The following is a 23,340-nucleotide window of genomic DNA, read 5'->3' on the forward strand; positions in this document are numbered from 1 at the left end:
AAGGATGAAAGAAAAGAAAACAAATAACATCTTAAATCAAAAATTCAACCTACAATAGATCCTGATCACGCTAGTTTAAAAACATAATGGTCTATCACAAGATAATCGAAGTACATGCTCATGTAAACATAATGCAATGTACGTACCCTAGGATTTCCTAGAGTAAGTGCGGGCACGGCCAATTTTACATAGCACGCAGGAAACCGCGGGCCCGTCTAAATGCCCTAGTCTGCTCCCCTTGAAAACCCTCGGTTAGACGCGAAAGCCCCCTAGGGTGTTTGCGTGCTCGGGCGTGACGTTTCCTGCGGCTGGCACTGTATTTTCAAGGGGAAATTCACCCTAGCTGACAAATGGTTTACTGTAAAATTAGCAGAAAAATATATAAGAAGTTTGACTTTTTGATCTGTGACGTCATATACTAGCAGCTGCCCCGTATTTTATGCACCAAAATATATACTTTAAAATTTCATAATCAGAGGTTTATGATTGCCAAACAAATTCTTTCAGGAGCGGATGTGAAATGATTTGTGTGTTGATATACTTAAGGTAAAATAAAAACAATTTTATTTTTTGTTTTAGGAAAATGACAGTTCATTTATATTTTTCATTACACCATATATGGGAAAAACTGCTTGCAAATGACGTCACCGTTAAAATGTAAAATTCTAATAGCTTTTTGAAACTTTGCTGGATTCCCGAAAACCCCCAGCAATATTATTTTAATTATTTTCTGCTGTTTCTACAATTAACTTTATGTTAGTGTGAATTTCCCCTGTATAATGAATTGAGTATAATACTTGGGATCCAAGATGTGCTTCAAATTTGAATATTAGAAGAGCGATTTGACATGAGCAGGCCGGTTACACTTCGTAATTCCGAAGCTTCGTAATTTCGAAGGTTCTTTATTCCGAAGGTTCGTTATTCCGAAACACGTAAATTGCCTATACCTCGATGTTCGTTAATCCGAAAACGAAAAAGGGTTCGTTAATCCGAACATTTGTGGCGTAATTCCGACAGTTCGTTATTCCGAAGGTTCGAAAATCCGAAAACGAAATAAGGTTCGTTGTTCCGAAGGTTCGTTAATCCGAAAACGAAATAAGGTTCGTTGTTCCGAAGGTTCGTTAATCCGAAAACGAAATAAGGTTCGTTGTTCCGAAGGTTCGTTAATCCGAAAACGAAATAAGGTTCGTTGTTCCGAAGGTTCGTTAATCCGAAAACGAAATAAGGTTCGTTTTTCCGAAGGTTCGTTAATCCGAAAACGAAATAAGGTTCGTTAATCCGAAAACGAAATAAGGTTCGTTAATCCGAAAACGAAATAAGGTTCGTTAATCCGAAAACGAAATAAGGTTCGTTAATCCGAAAACAAAATAAGGTGTTCGTTAATCTGAAATATGTAAACCGGGAAAGCAGAGGCAGAGGCAAGGGGAGGGGGGCGGGGGACACTGTTGCCGTTCAATTGTTATGAGGATGGGAAGGCAAGGGCGGCCGAACGAATTTTCGTTTGGGGGGTAAAGCCAAAAAATGAAAATCATACGTCAAAATTGACACTTTGGTGATATTTTCCCCTTAAGATTATCATCTGCTTGAAGTCATTGTGTGTTTGATAGTGATTAAGTAGAGAAAAACCTTTTTTGAAGTGATTTCTTATTATGGCAAAAAGTATATTTAGGCTTTATTTTTCGGGAGAGAGTGTAATGAGCGAGCGGCTTGGTAAAACAAATTCAAAGGTGAAGTTGTAAAACGTTTTTTGGGGTCAATTATTCTTAAAATGGCATAATTGCGAGGTGTTGCGAGCGTGAATCACAAGCTAAGACTTTAGGGTATTTCAATAAAAAATGAAAATAAGTTTTTAAAAATCCGAGCAGATTTCTGCTGTCATTAAAAAGATGTGCATCTAACTAAAAAATTAACACGAGCGCAAAACGCAGCTTAAACATACTGACCAGAAAAGGAACCTGTTAAAGAAAGCATTTAGTGACCTCTTTAGGATGCATATTTCACCAATCGAATGAGAGTGCGAAGCGCAAGCTGAAAATTTGCAATATTCCAGCCTGAAAACTTAACGGCCCGAATTCACGAAAAACCTGGCTCCTGGTTTTTGGTGGTTTAAACCCCCTCCTGGTTTAAACCCCGAGCTGGGTTTTTCATTTTAAGTTTCACGAAAGAGGTTTAAACCCCGAGGGGGTTTAAATGCGTCATAAAACGTCATGAAACGTCATATTTTTTAGTCTGCTCTTAGATGTGGTTTAAACCATGGTTTAATTTTATGAGCATGCGCACTTGAGGAGTTTGTGAAAAATCCGTGAAGCGAAGAAAATTTTTCTTGCGGTCCTGGACCTGACAAGTGGTCTTCTTGATTAGAAATTCGTAAGTATTCTTCTTTGAATTCGTAAAAAAAATTCCCGCTTTCCTTCTCTGGAATATATTGATACGTTTTAAGCAGTTATATGAAATTGGGAGTGTTGTTTTTCATGATTGCGAACGAGGTTTTGGTATTGACAAGTCCAGACGATGCACTTTATCGTCGCGTGTGTATTGCCACAGTCCCATCCGTGCATTTAAGTGTTGGGATATTTTGTCGCTGTGTTGTTGAACGAGTTGAAGGTGCTCAGCTCAGCCGCGGGCCGGGCCGGCCGGGCTTACTTGTTTTATGAGCTTCACGAGGATATTTATATTATTATGCCATCTATATCTTAATTTGTCAATGTCAAGATGAAAATGAAATATCTAAATCTACATAATTTTTGTACTATTTGGTGCATTTTAAGAGGAGAAACTCAGAGTCAGAAAGATTTTTTTTTCAATTTGATTTTGAATTTGCCTTGACTAAAGTAACCTTGTAGGCCTACTAAAAAGCCTAAATAAGTAAATTGCATTTCAAATTCAAAATATACATTTGTAGATCGAGACCTACCTTTTTGCTTTAAGCACAGGCCAATTTTTGAGGCTGTATTAAAGAGTTGATTACTCAAAATTTGGTCTAAAGTCTTTTCACTTGCAAATAGAGAAAATAGAGCCCCCCCCACAAAAAAACAGATTTAAGTTAAGCCGTTAGGCCTAGGCCTAATTTAGAAAGGCATATTCCAGTTTCAAACAAATTATTACAATATTTTTTTTATATTGTTTACTGTGAGATTTGCATTTAAAAAGTGATAAACCAATGAATATTTTTTTTAAATGAAACCCTTATAAAAATCGCCAATGGTATTTGAATGGTGCCGAATGGTAGTTGAATGGTGATCTGAATGGTAAATGGTACGCGAATGGTATTTAAGTGGTGTTTCAATGGTAAGTTCTTAATGGTAATTGGTAGTTTATTTAATGGTAAATGGTATACCATATACCGAATGGTGTTTCAGTGGTATGTGACTAATGATATGATTGGTATGATGAATGGTATACCATTTACCCAGTGGTGTCTCAGTGGTATTCAATGGTGTCTCAGTGGTATGTGCTTGTAATGGTATGATTGGTATGATGAATAGTATACCATACATCCAATGGTGTCTCAGTGGTATACAATGGTGTCTCAGTGGTATTCAATGGTGTCTCAGTAGTATGTGCCTGTAATAGTATGATTGGTATGATCAATGGTATACCATACACCAATGGTGTCTCAGTGGTATACAATGGTGTCTCACTGGTATTCAATAGTGTCTCAGTAGTATATGCCTCTAATGGTATGACTGGTATAATGAATGGTATTCAATGGTGTCTCAGTAGTATGTGTCTCTAATGATATGACTGCATGGTATACCATAATATACCCAATGGTGTCTCTGTGGTATACAATGGTGTCTCAGTGGTATTCAATGGTGTCTCAGTGGTATGTGCTTGTAATGGTATAATTGGTATGATGAATAGTATACCATACATCCAATGGTGTCTTAGTGGTATACAATGGTATCTCAGTGGTATTCAATAGTGTCTCAGTATGCCTCTAATGGTATGACTGGTATAATGAATGGTATACCATGCACCAATGGTGTCTTAGTGGTATACAATGGTGTATCAGTGGTATTCAATGGTGTCTCAGTAGTATGTTTCTCTATGATGGTATGACTGGTATGATGAATTGTATACCTTATACCCAATGGTGTCTCAGTGGTGTCAAATGGTGTCTGAATAGTATGTGCCTCTAATGGTATGACTGCATGGTATACCATTATATACCCAATGGTGTCTCAGTGGTATACAATGGTGTCTCAGTGGTATTCAATGGTGTCTCAGTAGTATGTGCCTCTATAATGGTATGATTGGTATCAATATGGTGTTTTAGTAATATGTGCCTAGTGGTATATATAATCATGTTGGATAATTGTAAAGCTATAGTGGCTTAGTGGTGTTTGCCTAATGAATGCCATTTGTGTTAATGGTGAATGATATGCCCAATTGCATTACCCATTAACATAATTCCGAAGATTTAAAGAAAATATATCAAAGATTAAAAGGTATTTAGATTCAATTAAATATTTGACCTGTGACTTTTATGCGAGTAGCTTCCCCAAATCAAGTGTAATCGCTCATGATTGTAAACATGGTCTCTTTCATTCTTTTAAGGGACCGCATCCATATTGTATTGGCAGCGTGCACCCCGCGAGCACACCCCCGCTGCGGTAATTAGTGAACAGGATGTATCTCCCCGCTAGACGCAGCTAGCGGCGGCGCGCTGCTCAGATTAAAGCAGATTAACAGCCCCATTAATCCTAGATTTTATCATTGCAGCTTCTCGCCGCTTCTCGCAGCTTGCACGCGGTCAACTTGCAGGCGAATACTCGTACTCAAAATGATGTGCTTTCTAAATCCATTGGTGAAATGTGCGCCACCGATGAGGCGATTTTCTTGTCTGCCCGACACGAAATGAAGGTATTAAAGTATGAAATATTGAGCTGAAAAGTGTCTTAGATCTTTAGCAAAATAATTCTTATACATTTCGAGGTGGAAAGATTCATATTGATATTAGTTTTATATTATTTCCGTTGCGTAATAATGATCTATTTCTTCCAACAAAGTACGATCATCACTTATTCTTAATCCGACCCCGACATGAAATAGGACATAGTAACTTCTAGCAATGTAAGATCATCGCTTGCGTGTTTGTTTAGGTCCGTTCCGGCACGAAATGAAAGTATAAAAGAATGAAATATTGAGCTAAAAAGTGTCTTAAGAGGTTTTAAAAATATTTCTGGTACGTTTCATTGTGGAAAGATTTGTATTCATGTAACTAAACTTTACGAAATAATTATGTATTTCTTAGAACAATGTACGATAATCGCTTGTTCTTGAATTCGACCAGACAATCAATAATACAAGATATGGAATATTAAAAGATAAATGGGTCGTAAATACTTTTAAATAGTTTGAAGGCGGAATGAATCTAATTACCCTTCGTATAGTAATCTACTGTATTTTCCCAAATGTATGATTATCGCTTGCCTGTTTGTTTCCGCTCCGGCACGAAATGAACGGGGAAATTAAGGAAATATTGAGCTAAAAAGTGTTTTTAATGGTTATAAAGATATTTCTGGTACGTTTAAGGTGGAAGGATTCGTATTCATATAATCAAACTTGTGAAATAATTATGCATTTTTTGAACAATGTCCGATGATCGCTTGTTCTTGAATTCGACCAGACATTTAATAAAATAAAATATATGAAATATATAAATGGGTCGTAGATTATTCAAAATATAGGCCTACTTTTAAATAGTTTTAGGTCCGTTCCGGCACGAAATGAAAGTATAAAAGAATGAAATATTGAGCTAAAAAGTGTCTTAAGAGGTTTTAAAAATATTTCTGGTACGTTTCAATGTGGAAAGATTTGTATTCATGTATCTAAACTTTACGAAATAATTATGTATTTCTTTGAACAATGTACGATAATCGTCGCAATTCGAACAGATATGTAATAAAACAAAATGTATGAAATATTAATAGATTACACGGATCCTAGATTATTCGAAATATACTTTCAAAATGGTTTTAAGGCGGAAAGAATCTAATTACCTTTAGTAATAATCTACGATATTTTCCAACAATGTACGATTATCGCTTGTGTGTTTGTTTCCACTCTGGCACGAAATGAAGGTATAAAAGAATGAAATATTGAGCTAAAAAGTGTTTTTAATTGTGTTAAAAATATTTCTGGTACGTTTCAAGGTGGAAAGATTCGTGTTCATATAATTAAACTTGCGAAATAATTATGCATTTCTTTGAACGATGTCCGACGATCGCTTGTTCTTGAATTCGACCAGACATTTGATAAAACAAAATATATGGAATATTAATAGATATGGGTCGTAGATTATTCGAAATATACTTTTAAATAGTTTTAAGGCGGAAAGAATCCAATTACCTTTCGTTGTAATCTACGGCATTTTCCAACAATGTACGATTATCGCTTGCGTGTTTGTTTCCGCTCTGGCACGAAATGAACCGAGAAATGAAGGTATAAAAAATGACATATTGGGCTAAAAAGTGTCTTAAATGGTTTTGAAAATATTTCTGGTACGTTTCTAGGTGGAAAGATTCGTGTTCATATAATAAAACTTGCGAAATAATTACGTATTTCTTTGAACAATGTACGATAATCGCTTTTTCTTGAATTCGACCAGAAAACAAAATATATGGAACATTGACAGATAACATGTGTCCTAGATTATTTGAAAATAGTTTTAAGGCGGAAATAAAATAACCTTTCTTTTCTTCGCACAATGTACGATGATAGCTTGTTCTTGAATCCGACCCGACATGAAATGACGCAAAATATTTGGCATGTTAATAGATAAAATAGGCCGTAGATTTCTAAATAGTTATGAGGCGGAAAGCATCTGACTGCCTTTCGCAATAATCTACGGTATTTTCAAACAATGTACGATTATCGCTTGTGTTTATTTCTGCTCCGACACGAAATAAAGGCATAAATGTACGAAATATTGAGCCAAAAACTGTCTAATAAATGATTTTATAAATACTTCTAGTACGTTTCAAGGTGGAAGAATTCATATAAATCTAATTAAAAATTAACTATTTCTTCCACCAATGCACGATAATCGCTTGTTCCTGTTTTAGAATGATACAATTCACCTTGCCATTAATTTGATGGTTCAAATTACTAAATTTGTGATTTTATGCCATAATATTTGATGCAAAAGAATTCAAGTAATTTCATTTCATTTTATATAATCATTGGATTATTTTGCCGCAGCAGGTGAGTGTAATGGTGCTTCTTCGCAATTCATTATGTTTCCATACTCGTGCAATGTATACACAATTAATCAATTTAGAAGCCCATTGTAACGAGTAGTCTGAAAAACGCTCAAGCGCAATGAAAAGAGCAGGATCTTTCGCAGAATAGTCATGTCCGCTACGCCCATGACCCTTCAATGATAATTAATCAATATAATCTACGTCGGATACTTTCTTTGAAAAGAACTTGCCGCGCATTATATTGTGAAAGCAAATGGCCGCTTTGATCTTTAATGACTTAAACAGCACCATTGTTAGGTATTTAATCAGTTAATCTTAAAAGAGGATAAGAAAGAACATCCTGTGGAGTCTACTTTTTTGCCCTCTTATAATATTTTAATGCTTTTAAAAGTCATCCAACACTAGAATCTTTTGAAAAATTGTTCGGCGATTTCATGTAAACGGGGGGGGGGGGGGGGGTGTCGAAAATTATTAGACCTATAAAATCCTGGGCACGTTGAAACCAACAAAGTATGTATAGCCCTTTGGTATAATTATGTACATATATATTTTTAGGGCGGTAATGTCAATAGGCATCTAAAAAGAATACCTTGTTAGAAGGCGGGATTATTAGAACTTTGATTATAACTTACCTTTTGTATCGGCGTGGGGATACAAAATCTTTGCAAATTGTTAACATAATTAAAAGAAAGATAAACTTAAAATCGGGGGGGGGGGGGGTATACAACCAAGTCCATACTAGTGAGGGCACTAATAGATTTACCCGGGGCCACAATGCCTAGCTGCCCTATCAGCTACTTTAAAAGATATGCCTCATTATATTGCTATATAACTAGATCAGATTTCATTTGGCCTTTGTAAATGGTGCAAGCACGAAAACACGACACGAAGCGCGCTTGAATTTTCTATAAGGCATATCTTCAACAATTTTGATAGTTTTGACATTTAGAGAACGTTCGTAAATAATCAAATGAATTAAAGCTTCCATTTGTTGGGGGAGCCAGGGAGAGGGTGGGGTGTATGACATTTTGTGTCCCCTACGCTTAACTGACTTTTGGAAGGACGTGTTCTCCCCCCCCCCGACATGTTTGATGTCCAACTACCCAAAACATATAATGGTCGGCTTGGTCGCTATTTTTTAAATCCCGTTCTTTAAATTTTCATGATCTACTTTTCATACTTGTTTTTTTTCACATCTTTCAATTCATTGTATTTGCGTTCTTTTCTCTGTTTTTAAACTTTCTTTTGCTCTCGCGATTTTTCAAATTACATTTACAAAATTATAATAACCCGAACCACTTTTGAAATATAATGTTCGTCTGTTTATTGCGTGCTCATTGTAGTTTCCTGTTGGGGTTATTTTTGCACCATTTGGAATAACGTCAACCTGGTCAGGCTTCCTGCTTTCACTCCTGTTCAAAGAATTCTTGTAATTGTTATTTTTGCCAAGAAAAGCACAAAGGTCGTCCTGACAAAAAAAAACGAGATGGTAACGTAAATGTTTTCAATGAAGCTCAGGGTCAATGAATTCGATCATGGGCACTTAATCACTCCTTTGTGAAATGACGAAGTGCCAGTTGCCCGAACTTGTCACAATAGCTCTAATTCTATAAGGAATTAAATCTATTGTTCCTTCGCATTTCATCGTTGAGAGGATAAAAGCACATTTGCAACATATTTTGCAGCTCTAACCTTGTTGACAAATTAGACACAGAAGAAAAGTGACGCCTATTGGACAAAATTGTTAAAAAAAGACGAGATGTAAAATAATCATCAACAATTGCGTATGCATCAATTAACTAGAAATGGCACGAAAGTGGCAATGATATTGCATGGAGTGGAAATAGAACATGTCGTCCCTTTTTCAGTCCACGTTCATTTACCGCCATGTGCTGTGTATATAGAGCAACATAAAATTCTGAACGCAAAATATATTTTGTCATATTATCATTATATATGTATTACTATTTTTTTTAATCCCCTTGCCCGCCATCCGGGGTAGGAGGATGGGCGGCGGCAGGGTAATTTTGATTACGGGGAGGAGTAACTTTTTTGTATACTTAATTTCATATCGGGTCGGATCAAGAACAAGCAATAATTGCATCTTGTTAGAAGATGTAGATATTATAGCGTAGTGCGAATTATATTCTTTCCGTTCCAAAACTCCTCAGAAGTATATTTTTAATAATTCAAGATATTTATGAACTCGATATTTGTCAGTTTTATGTCGGGTCGGATCTCTTTCCGATTCGAAACCTTTTAGAAGTATCAGCTAGATCGAAACTCCGTATATATCTATGATTTTCTTAAAGTCGACCATCATTTTATAACGGGTCGGACCAAGAACAACAATCGTATGTTGTTGGAAGATATAGGTATCCATAGCCCAACAATAATCAATTATTTCCACATCGAAAGTCTTAAAACATATTTTTATTGACAGACGATATCTTTTAACTCGATATTCCATACTGAAATACTTTCATCTCATGTCGGATTGGATCAAGAATAAGAAATTTCGCGACTTTTATTCCATTAAAATATTGCCTTTTCGACTTTGTCGGGAAAATTAGTAATTTCATTTTTTTCTGACAGAACATGGGTTCGTCCATATACGGGAATATCAGTTATTTAAATCGTTTACACTCGCATTAAATTTAAAATCATGCGTGATCGATCCTGCATTAATTTGAGATGTTTGTAACTCCATTTCATTTGCCTTTCCGATATTGCCGGGAAAGTGTCATTTACGTTCTCAGAGAACATGAATTCAGTCCTGAAGATATATGAAATTTATCTTAAATTGTTTGCACCTTAAAACAATCGCTCTTACATCAACACATGATCAATCGGAAATGATGGCGAAAATCAAAGAACGACAGAGATATTCCATGCATCCAACAATGGAATCGGTTCGCGAAATATACAGGGTAGCACCCATTCATCATGTTCATAATAAAATATAGAGGGTGAAGAGTTTCCTCATTTGAATAAAAACATGCGGCACTAAAAAAGGATTGTCACATGTATCAGTTCCTATTATGTGTGTAATGGCCCTAGCCTATTTATTCACAAAATGTTGCTAAGCTAAAAAATAGGCCTCAAATGATTGGATTTATCAAATACTGCAGTATGGAAATTACAATGAGTATCATACAGTTTCACTTTTTTTTCAAACCTTTGATGTTTTGTATGGGATGTCATCTGGATCCCAAGCGTTTTCTTTTTCTTCATTCAATGTTTTTTTTATAATAAGAAAAAAAACTATGGACTACTAAACCGCACATCCGGGTTTTTTTATTATTGTTCCTGCTCGAAATGATATAGAGCGATCAAAAGACGGCGTTTGTAATTTGCATTCGACCCTTAACGCCCCCGCAATCCCCCTCTGCGTGTGGTCTTTAGCGTCACTAGGGAATTAACGCACTATAGAAAACCGGTGGATGAAAGGCTGATCGGATTTAATCCCGTGCCTAGAAAGACAGTATTGAAGATTATTGATACTGAAAAGCACTGATTTTTATACCGAGACTTAAACCTCGGTCACATTTGATGTACGGCAGCCGTAAGGCGAATTAAAACAGCCGTTTATTCATTTGTTTTATATACAAACCACCTATATGCAGCTGGTTCAAAAATGTTAAAACGGCTGTTTCCGACTCGCCGAACAGCCGCCATAGAGCAAATGTGCATGACCGAGGTACAAATGGTAAAAAAAAATTGACAAGCAAAAAAAAGTCTTCACATAGGAGAGGGGTCACTTATGGCTCGTCAGGGATCACTTTGGACTCGTCAGGGGGGGGCAGGGATACGTCACTTGCATGTGTTGTGACTCGTCAGGGGGGCAGTCTGCCCCCCCCCCTTATTAGGTACGCTAATGGTGCTGATCGTTGACTTTGGCCGGTTTATTAGGTCCGGTAAGAGGTAAAGGGTTGGATCAATTTTTTTAAACGTCTCAGATTAATTGAAAATCGTTCGAGACAGAAATTATTTCAAAATTGTTTTGATTTGGAAATTATATTGAAATAATTTAATTTCCTTTGAGAATAAACACTCTCCTAAAAAGAAGTACAATTCACGTATCTTTTCAATTAAGTCAGAAATATAAGTCCTAAATACATTAGATAAATGGTCTCAACTCTCAGATCACAGCTCATGATCGATCGGAACGTATTTCAAAATTGTTTTGAGGTGGAAATTATATAGAATTTATTTCAGATACCATAAGCTCTTTTTCCTGAAATAAATATTATTCGCTTATCTTTCCAATAAAAGGGAAATACGTTGGAATAAAAGTACTCAACATCTTAGTCTTAGATTAATGCACGATCGTTCGAGACGTATTTTTGAAATTGTTTTGAAGTGGAAATTATATATCATGAAATCAATTAAAACCTTCCAATGTAAACTTTTATTCTCCTGGAAGAAATACAATCGCGTATTTTTCCAAAAAAAGTCCAAAAGAAGCAGATTGCGTTTCCAATAATTTTCTAGAATCAAGAGTGCCTACAATATCAAAAATTCGGCATAAGTTAAACAAAAAACCCAACATAAATATACCCAAACAATTTATACGATGTCAGAAACAAAATCGAAATGTCAAAAAATCAAAACAAAAATATCATAAAAGGAAGTATTTCAAACCAACATAAAAAGTAAGGCAGTATGTCTAACAAAAGAAAAAGAAGTAGACATTTTGTTGATTTGCGATTTAGCGTGTTTAATGATATGGCGTCATTATCATTCTCCAAAATTTAGTTTGCCGTTGATATCAATGTTCGCACTAATTTAGTTACATTCGGGCATCATATTCATATTGTGTCATTTTATCTGGCCTCTGTCAGAAAAAATAAATGTTCTAAAAATATTAATCTTCCCGTGGCAAAGATGAATAGGCCTACCCCTCTAGTTATACACTCTTGGCGGACATTATCCGGCGAGTTGGATGATATAGGCCTATTCATACCAAGATGTCTCAAACTATGGCCTTAATAGAGGTAAAAAAAACTATGCATGGGTACCATTCGTGCAACTGCTCGATCATTAATATTCTTTTTAAACGAACGGTTTGTCTTGCGCTTCTTGATTTTCATGCTCGGGAATTAATATTTTTGTCAGTGCCAAGAAGCAACGTTGACGTTCGGATAAAACGGGATAAAATAGGCGTGTAATCCATCTGTATCCGGTCCCAAAATCATACGTTAAAAAAAGGTCATTAATTCAACTTATTTTTCATGTGTGAATCTTCCGTGTCAATCTCAACTCGAAAGCTGCAACATTTTCGAAATCGGCAGTATTTCTATTGATGGCGTTAATTTTCAGTTCAGTTCGTTGACAACGGAAACTATTGAGAACCATCGACTTATCGAGATCGAGAATTTTTGTCATATTCATAATTATGCGCACGTGTTGATATATTCTATCACTAGCTAGCTGTAGTCATTTCCAATAGAGCGTGCTTGCATGAAATGCTTCGATACGGACATAAAAGAGGAACGCCTTTCATTATCATGCTTTTAAATATAATAATTTGAAGTCGAGTAGCACGACAAGTGGAACTAGTACAGGCACCACGACGTACATGTTTACTCTTCATTCCGGGTCTTCATTCCAGAGCGAGTCGCGGAATTGAAGGCTAGCCGTGGCCGGCGCGGGGTGAGATTGCCTTTGCGAATTTTGATAGAAATGGGGGGGCAGCGACAGCGCAGCTAGCGGCCGCTAGCTGCCGCTAGATGCAGCGAGCTGAGGATTAAATCTATAATCAAATGTAACATAAAGTATGGCAGCGAGCGGCAGCAGGCACAGGGGGAGCTGCGAGAGCGGATGTGAGTTCTATTGTGCTTTAATTATCGCAGCTAGCTGCCGCTGGCCGACGCTATTATCCCGTCTTAGAGTGTGCAAGCGTACGCTCGCGGGGTGCACGCTGCCAATGCAATATGGATGGGCTCCCTAAATTGTCTTTGTCCTTATTAAGTAAAAGGTCTATATGTGTTTAAATATTATTGATCCAGTGGTTATGATACAATATTATAAATTTGTTATATTTTACAATTGTACATATTACCGTCTAAATTTAAATCTGATGCAATGGGTGCAAAAATAAAATCAATCGGTCAATTAAATCTTTTTTGATAAAAAGGGTTTTAATTTTTAATTAATAAGCTTTATTCTATTTTTATAATCATTTTGCTTGTTTATGGCCGCTTTTTGTAAAAAGAACTATATATTGAGTGTTTCAAGAAGATATTTGCAATCAATCCCAAAATTTGATCAGATGCAAATTTACAGGTGATGATACATTAAGTTTATCTAGAACATATCAATTTGGATTTTTTTATGGATCAGTTGCAAGTTTGCAATGAAAAGTATGACTCTCATGATTTTGGAGTCTGAAATTGATTTGCGTTCGATTGCTTCGATTGCAAGTTTCTTGCAATGCCCCATATTTTGCTCAAAATGAATTCACTGTTGGTTGTCTTGGTCCCCCAACCTCTATCAAATTCCCATCCGCAAACCCTGATTTGGTCTGTCTGCAACGTCAAAAGCCCCATCTGAACCCATTTGTACGCTATTATAGCTGCTTCCAATCATGAATTATTTCACCCTTTTTTACAAATGATATTTTCAAAATTCTAATTCTATTTTTAGACCCTAAATATTCTTTCCCACTTGTGGACGGCGTTTATAAAGAGGAGAGCTATTCTATAGGCCGGCATTACTTGATTGAAATGATTTATCCACATGGTCTTGCTCCCTCACCCCTATCAAAATTCCCTGCCGCCATACAGGGTATAGTACAATGTAACAGAAAAGAAATCTACTGAATGAAATCTCAATTTCAATCATTACAAAAGCAAATTAAAACTAAGAGGAGTGAGTAAAAAAATATATATAAAGGGGAAAAAACAAGAAAAGAAAAAAGGCAAAGAAGAAAAGAAAGATTAACAGAAAAAAAAGACAACGAAAATAAAAAAGAAAATAAGAGAGAGAACAGGAAAAAAAGTGAAGGGATCGAAAACTTTTTTCATAGATTCCAAGATCCAAGGAAAACAGTGGCACTCACGCCATCATGGTTTCCAACCCAGAAGCAATCGAGAGGAAAAAGAAGACACCCCTGATTTGGTTTTAATCCACCCCCTCCCCCCCATATGCGTTGGCAAGCAGGGCCGGGCCGCTTAATTGGCTGCTTGCTAGCGCTAGCTCTATTGCACGCGCGCGCGCGCACGTGCGTCTAACCGCCAATTACAATATTTGAAAAAGAAAACTCCATCTACCGGGACCGCCGTTTTGCTGTTGATAAGTCCGTCGATAATTCATCAAAAACTAAAGGAACATGGGTCAGATTCGGACAGCGACTTCAAAGTCATTTGTAGAAGTCTAAACAGTAAGTTCTATAACAATTTTCTTTGATTTATTTCTCAAATTGTCTCAAAATGTTAGATGTCGGTGTACTGCCACGACCACTACACTGCCACCGCCATTGCCCCGTTGGCGCTGGCCGCTGCTCTACGCGGCCGGGACGTGGCTATGACGATAGGGAGCTTGCTTATGCTTTGTGTTGGCTGAGTTTAGCTCGGGGAGCATTGAATAGATTAGTAATTCGCTCATATTGCCTGATGTTTATTGTCAATGTTTTACAATAACCGTCTCTGAATACGTTGAATTCATGAATGAATGATTTGTTAATCTAATGTCAAGACTGTCAAAACGTTAATTGTGAAACACGTAGGGCCTATAGGCCTACTGCACAACGTTAATTCACTGAAATTGAAAACTTGCCGCGCGACAAATAATGTTTTGGAATTAGGCCTATAAATTTGTTGTTGTTGATGGATGTTGGTAAATGAGATAAAATGGAGGTGAAACATGGAAGGGGTCCTAAAGTTTAAAAAATGATAAAGGCTACGCAGCCCCTATAATAAAGTTACACTCTACCACTCATGGCACGTATGGTGAAATGTGCACTTTGTGTGTGGAACTGTGACTGGACAGAGTGACAAACGATTCCTATTCAATTTTTCTACAGAGGCTGCAATAATTATGCAGAGAAAAATGGCGCTAATGCAGTTTTGCACCGGCTGATTACCAGCATACCTCGTCACCAAAATTTGTTCCCAAATGTCATGACAGGTCTCTCAGTCACATTTCGATGTTAATACCACCGCTTTTCAAAATATCTGGAACGGCTGTATTTAGTCTTCGATCTCGATGAGTTGATCTAATCCGTAGACATCACTTCGCGGATTGCTTGGATTCGCTGTAATGTTTATTGGGACTGAAGTTAGCGAACAAATCATGCTTACATGTGGCGAACAAACAGCCAACATGCCTCATGCGAATCTTTTGGTCGCATAACTTCGGTCCATATCAACATAACGGCAAATCCAAGCAATCCGCAATATTTTGAAAAGTGGTGGGCATATTGTGTATTGACTTCAAAATGTGTGTAGACAATTTCTGGTGGGGAGTTTTGCTCGAAGTTGGCTGGTGTGAAACTTGTGAAGCATTAATGCGGGAGGGTATTATTAGATTTTTTTCATGGGGCTAGGCATATCAATTTTTAAAGTAAATTTTATCCTTTTTTTTAAGTTTGTCCTGTGATCACATTTTATCTGTTTTTATTTATTTACTGATCAAAACTTGCCTAAAACAATGTTTGGAATTCATCCACTGACATATGATTGTCCATGAACGGATCCATGATTTCTCAAAGGGGGTAGTGGGGCAGATTTTCCCAAGGAAACTTTGAATAACAAGCAAACCAAAAAAGAGATCCTCATGTATGAGACAATATTTTCAATATAAATATTTGCTGTAACTTTCGAAGGGGGGGGGGAACACTTGTGTAAGAAAGCCACATTCTTATCTTGCTCTCAAGGTGGGGGCACAGGGGTCCATTGCAGAAAGAGTTGCGTTTAAACGCAGGTAAAAAAATCAATCGCAAGTCCCAAATGCGCGCTGTTGATTGGTTGAAAATCAAGTTGCGCATGATATTTAGAGTTGCGATTTATTGCAACTCTAAATATACAACGGACCCCAGGTCAAATGTGCCCACTTGGATCCGCTTCTGTGATTGTCAATACCAGGGAAATGGAATTTATGTCATCGATTACCCTCCTTTTGAAAATTGCTGCTCTGGAAATTTGATTTCAGATGACATAGCTATTACTAGTATAAATCATGCACAGTTATAATACAGCCTTGTCTGAACTAAGCTGAACAATATCACATTTCCTTATTGTTTTCTTGAATTCTGGGCTGGTAATCAGAGATCCATGAAAAATATCTCTAAAATTAAAGTTCTAAGATCATTCTTTTTCTATTACTATATTAGTATTCTATTTTTGTTTGTATCTGCACATACATGCAGATTTTACAACACTCAAATTGATTTTATTTCATTTTCAAAGTTTGGACGACGGATACACTGGATGATAAGGTTAATGGTCCAGCCTTATCTGGGAATGACACGACGGGTGTTGAACACAGAAAACGTGCCGTGTACAAGAAAAAAATGGAGTTATGAAAGGTATGTGTGTAAGAATTTTCTTCAGTAGGAAAAATTGCAAAGCTTCATGAGATAAAACAGATTGTATTCCTGCAGTGGCATAGCTGAAAAAAAAATCAGTATGTTGGCTGAGGGGGAGGGGTGGACGCTTTGTCCTCAGGTATTCATTTGTTGTGGTATTTGTCATCATTGGGGCCTCCCATTAGATAATAGGTTATTTTCTTCCCATCTATGGTTAAACATAAATTTATTTATCATATTTTACAAAATGTTTTGTTGGTATTTGTTAATTGGCACCATTCAATTGAATGGTAGTGTATACTGCAAATTTCTCGATATTTAAAAAAATATATGAACTTCTAAAGAAAGCTTACACACACGACAAGCATTGATGTTTTGAACCCTTAGCTAATATACTGTCCTTTGCATTGTTTTCATCCAATATTTCTTATTACAGCTTCAAGGAATTAATCCTGCCGGGTACCCATTCACTTCACCTGGGTCTAGTGCAGCACAGTGTGGATAAATTTCGGGCTGAAGGAAAACACACCATGGCTAGGACTCAAATTCATGACCCTCTGTTTGTAAGGTGAGAGTCAGAACCACTAGACCATGACGTACCCAAGCTGATGTCATATCCCCACTTGTTCTTTTGTATTTTATTACAAGAAGTCGTGCTTATTTACACTTTGTCCTCCGAGAACTATAAAAAATGGAGTGAAAATTTATTTCAAAGACATGTCCACCCTAACAAAATGTTGATTTGATTAAAAAGAGAAAAATCAAACATAAAAATCGGATGAAAAATAAGAAAGGTATGACATTTTTAAGTTTCACTCAATTTCACTTAATAGTTATATGCATATCCTGGTCGGTATGCAAATGAGGGAACTGATGACATCACTCATTCACTTTTCTTTTGTTTTTTTTAATATGAAATATAATTTTCTCCCCATTGACCTATGAAATAAAGTTTTATTTCTCACTGAACATGTGGAGTTACCATTGCTAAACATTATTTGGTTCAGTCCAGTTGGTCCTTATTGTCAAATCTGTAAAATTTGAAATATTGTAGAATTCAAACAATGAAAAACAAACCAAAAAGTTAGGGACATCATCGATTCTCTCATATGCATGTGGGTAAATTGTGCATATAACTATTTTGTGAAATATAAGCGAAATTTCAAAATGTCATAACTTTCTTATTTTGCATCCGATTTTGATGAAATATTTTGCATGATGCTTGCCTGATTTTTCTCTGTTGATTCAAAACAACCTTTTCTGTGGTGGACTTGACCTTTAATGTGAAGATATTCATTGCTGGAAATAATGATATGATACTTGGGACATATCATACACACATGTATGAAAATATTAAATAATTATGATTTCATTTTATACAATAAGCCTAGCAAATATTCCTGACGATCATGTGTACATTAGGTTATATTTTTTACCGAAATATTGTTAAAATTTCAAATTCAATAACTTTGTTATTATTAGATGTTAATGAAATTTTCAGAATGATGCTTTTCTGATTCATTCTCTCCCTACCAAAATCTCCCCTTTTCTCATGCTTTCTTTCTATGGTCCCCTTCATTCTCCTTATAACTATTTTATGTATAAAATGTAACCAGTCGTCCAACCCATTCGATTGAAGGGCTAGAGGTACTCGAGACTGAAAGTTATGTGATACAATTCAAAGTGTACATCAGACAAACAAAAAGCACTTAAAATTTCATCAAAATTTGTTGAGGATTAACGAAGTTATGACGAATTAAAGTTGTTATTTTTTTGTAAAACTGTTCTCTTCAAGTCCTCATGAATATACAAAATCACAATTTATATATTTTTTGTATTATATGAATTCAAATTTTGTCCAAGCTAGGTTGTAAAAAATTACAATTGACTACTGATTCTGTGTAAGACAATAATCATATTATTTCTCACACATACTTGAGTTATTCATCTGATTCAGCACAGCAAAAACAGACAGAAAAGAAATAAGTGGGTATCTTGTATATATTATTTTCTATATATTTTGCAAAAAGAGGTCTCTATTTTTTTATGTTTTTTAGTGTTCCAAATTGAATAATTTTCTTTCCCTATTTTCATTATATTTTCTTTCTATGTGTGATATATTATTTATTTCTTAATGTATCTTTATTGTATTTATGATAAACTTTTGGCATGTTTCTACAGTAAATCATTAAAAACAGTTTATCTTTTCCAGACTCGAATAACCTTATCGCTCTTAAACCAAGCTGTTTCTACAGACCAAATAATCTGATTAACTTGCATTTCGCTTCGCAAATACGGCAGAAATCGGAAAATTCAACCTATAACATCAACATTGCATTTTGGTATGTCAAAAATTGCATCTCGTCAGGAAAATTTTCAAAATTAATGGTAGATCTCACTCATTGTAGCAGGTATACATGTTTCGCGATCAGCTGGCGAGATTAAACAGGCCAGAATATATGTATACTGTGAGATCGCACTTCTGGGTTCAAGCACTTAAGCCAGACATGAATGCTATTTTGCCCCATGTTTACAGAAAAGTTAAACGGATTTACATGGCAATAACCACCTCTCAAAGATGGTTATGAGAAACCGTATTTTGCGCGATGCAATTTATCAATTAACTGCATCGCGTTTGTTTCTACAGGAAACTTATCCAGGATTCTGGATACTTAGGCGGGTAATACTTTTTAACAATTCTTTGTAGAAACACGCCATTGATATATCTTTTTAGGTGAAAAGAAAAAAGGGAACAATTTGGGGGACGGGGGTACTATTTTCCCCCTTTTGGGGATATTTCATTTCTTCTAGGTGTGGTACCCTTTATTCATTTGGCCATGTGAAGGCTATCGCACATTTTGAGTTTAATCTTCAAAATTTGGTGTTCATTAGTTTGTTGTCCAAATTCTGTCTTGCATGTCAATTTGTTTATAGGAAGATTAACGTAATACCTATGTGGAGTGTAATCATTGATCTCTTGTAGTGTCGCGCAGTCACATGTATTCATAATATGGTGCTTTTATGCCATACCTGTCAATACTCTTTTGTACTTGAACTTATCAGTAAAAAAATGTTTATTAATATTGTTGAAAGCAATTACACACAACAGATTTAACATCAAGTATCAGGTTTGTACGCAGAACAGTGGTTTTGCCAAGTACTCAATCCATGTAAAAAGCAATAAGAGAGAACAGGTTTATTCTTGGAAATGTTAGTCTTCATTTGTTGTGTTTTTCAATCAAACTCGATCTGTCTTGATACATGTTTATTTTTTTCATAACAAGATTGACAGAGATATCAACGAGTAGCTAAGACTAAGTTATATATATTAATAACTTATGTGCTTTAATTATAAAGTCTATACTTGTGAATACTCTGTGCCATTTATGCTGTACTTAAACTTCTTATAGTAAAAACAATTTAATGACGTTCTTGAAATAACTGCTTTCATTTATTTTTCTTGTGTATACTTATTCCATTATCAAGCCTACCATTAACCCCAGAGATATGCTGTACACCATTGGTCTACCATTCACTGTACTTTATTGGCTTACTATACATTGCACATCTTTGTTCTTCTGTCTACCATTAGTCTACCATTGAATGTACGCTTGTGGTCTATAGTGTATGACCAATGGTGTTATTTGAATGGTTGACTAATAGTATAGAGTGTATGGTATGACAGTATTGTATGGTAAATGGTAGGTCAATGGTGTACAGTGTATGGTAAGCCAATGGTGTATGGTAAGCCTACGGTGTACGGTGAATAGTAGTTCAATGGTGTATGGTAGGCCAATGGTGTACTGTAAATGGTAGGTCAATGGTGTATGGTAGAATGGTGTAAAGTGAATGGTCAATCAATGGTGAACGGTGTATGGTGGTTGAATGGTGAGTGTCGAATGGTACACGAATGGTGTACGTTGAATGGTACGCGAATGGTGTACGGTGAATGGTGTACAGTGAATAGTACGCGAATGGTGTACGATGAATGGTACGCGGATGGTGGATGGTACATGAATGGTGTATGGTGTATGGTCAATGGTAGGCGAATGGTGTATGGTGAAAGGCAATTGGTAGGCCAATGGTGTCCAGTGAATGGTGGCTGAATGGTAAATGGTAGGCCAGTGAATGGTGGCTGAATGGTGAATGGTGGTCAATGGTAAACCTGTCTATAGTGGCCATATGGTAGATCAATGGTGAATGGTGTTTGATCAATGGTATATGAATGGTAAATGGTGCTCATGAATATGGTAATAGTAACGTCCCAATTATTTAAATTAGTTTGAATGGTATACCATTGAGGCTTGAATGGTATACCATTGGTGTATGGTGGGTGCTGTGCGAATGGTATTCCAATGGTATATCAATGGTGTATGATAAATGGTAGTCAATGGTATACCATTCAATTTTTTTTATAAGGGAAAATTATTATTATTTTTTTTATTTGACCACTGTTTCACAGAATTACATCGGCATCAGAGGTACCATACAGTGTAGGTCTCTATGGATTATCTCCATCTTCTTCACAGCTTTAAATTACTAAGAGGTATGATTATTAATTTGATTTACATTGTTTTGATTTGTTTAAAAGTATTATTGAAATGATTTAAGATATCGAACATGAAATATTTAGACTGAAGAAATGAAATGGCTTGAATGTAGTTTTTGTTAATCTCTGGAAGTAAATTAAGATTGCAGTAATTATGTTGGCAGATCAAATCTACATGCACATGTACAGTTTGGAATGATTATAAAGATCACAAAATAAAAGAATTAAAAATAATATTCAACTCTTCTGCATACAGCTACCTTTTCCAAGACATTGTGGGCTACATGATGCTAAAAATCCATCGAAATCGTACAAGGATGGGCCATCTCGAGATCAGTATCGACTGTCAAAAGAAACCGTCACCAATATGCTGGAAGCCGAAATGAAGAGGGACACACAGCTCAGAGGATAGATCAACTTCCTGTTTATTTGCAGGTGTTGACAACTCTCCATTTTTATGCAGTGGGTAAGTAATTTAATTTTTCATAAACGATTATTGAATGTATCTTGGCACTGTTAAATCTAAATGACTGAGATTGTTTCTATAATTTTAGGACTCCAGATAAAGCTGATGACATGACAATATCTAGAAATCAGAGAAGGAGCACATAAATAAGAGTATCATTTCAGCAACAGTCAAGAACCTATGAATTGCATAATTTAAAAATTCCAAAACTACCACAGCAGTAGTGAGGCTCTGCTTTTACAACTGTTATGTCAGGTTAGAGTTATAAATTTTGCCATTAACCCGTGGTAGAGCTTCATGAGGTTCACCAAACTTGTACACAAAATTTTGAAATTTTGAGTACAAAATTATGCTAATTTATGCAAAATTTATTCATGCTAATTTATGCGAAATTCATAATCACAAAAGCTTCTGTATTTGTAGACCAATTTTGATTTTTTTTTTCATCCGTCTGGTAGAGCTACATGTACATGAGGGTCCCCAAATTTCCACACAGACTTTTGAAATTTTGACTAGAAAATTATTTATGTTAATTTATGCAAAATTTATTCATATATCACAAAAAATGCTTCTGTGTCACTTCTCTATTAATTTTGATTCTGTTTCCTCAATTCATGTCACAAATATATAATTCACTAGTGATGACTTGGCTGAAATTAAAAATTGATGGTACATTGTTCGGGTACTGTACAACCCAATTATTTTTTTTTAACTTTAATCAAAAGATGTGCAAAACTTCAAGGTAAAAAGTCATTAAAGCATTGGGCAAAAAATTATTCAATAGTTGTTTTTGAAAGTCAGCACTGCTGCTATATTGAATCGCATAATGATGGCGAGACTGCCAAAGGCGTTCCACTTGTTAAAATATATTGGAGAAAATTGTATATTTGTACAAGATGAATATTCATTGTTTAACATCTGTATGTGCTTCAATGAAATGTTTTAAATTACCTCAAAACAATCACCTCACCCATCAACCATATGGTTTGTTTTTATTTTACAGGATCATTTTAAAAGATGCATGGTGATGAGGCAGCAATATAGCAGTCATCAATGTGTCAGAAGCTAAAGCAAGAAGGAAGAGGCAATACATGAAGATTCCTACAAGAGAAGAAGTTGAAGCAACTCGGAGACAGTTCTATCTAACTGTTAGATTTCCAGGAGTGAAAGGTGCAATTGATGGGACACATGTCTACATCAAGAGCCGGGGGGGGGGGGGGATCGGGCCGTATGCTTCTTATATACCCCTTCCAACTTCATGTGGAAAGGAATGCCTGTAACAATGGCAAAAGCATTAAGAACATAGAAACACAGAGTTCATTCAAATTTATGAAGAATACTTTACTTCTTTATTTGTTAATAAATTGATTATTATAACCCTGTGATTCCTGCAGCTTAGCTTCAGCAACCTCTCTTTCTTTATTCAAAACGTCCATTCGTAGTTTGTGCTCCTTCAAGCTCATATCGTGTCTTTCAATCTCATTTCGTGCTCTTTCAATATCATATCATGTTCTTTCACTCTCATCTTGTACTCTTTATAAAGTCGAGACCATGTTTCTTCCATTGAACTTCAATTCCAATGGCATGC

The 23,340-nt window shown here is 35.9% G+C and overlaps 2 long non-coding RNA genes across 2 annotated transcripts; both read left to right on the forward strand.

Annotated features, from left to right (window-relative positions):
• The first annotated feature begins 2,159 nt into the window (after nt 1-2,159).
• On the forward strand, nt 2,160-22,966 carry LOC121413210. The gene is made up of 4 exons (XR_005969709.1): nt 2,160-2,367; nt 21,200-21,283; nt 21,543-21,752; nt 22,756-22,966. It is a non-coding gene; the product is annotated as an uncharacterized LOC121413210 (long non-coding RNA).
• Nucleotides 10,439-12,863, forward strand: LOC121413211. Its single transcript, XR_005969710.1, has 2 exons — nt 10,439-10,750; nt 10,909-12,863. It is a non-coding gene; the product is annotated as an uncharacterized LOC121413211 (long non-coding RNA).
• Nucleotides 22,967-23,340: the final 374 nt, after the last annotated feature.

Source organism: Lytechinus variegatus, chromosome 4 (assembly GCF_018143015.1).
Source record: "Lytechinus variegatus isolate NC3 chromosome 4, Lvar_3.0, whole genome shotgun sequence".
NCBI lineage: Eukaryota > Metazoa > Echinodermata > Echinoidea > Temnopleuroida > Toxopneustidae > Lytechinus > Lytechinus variegatus.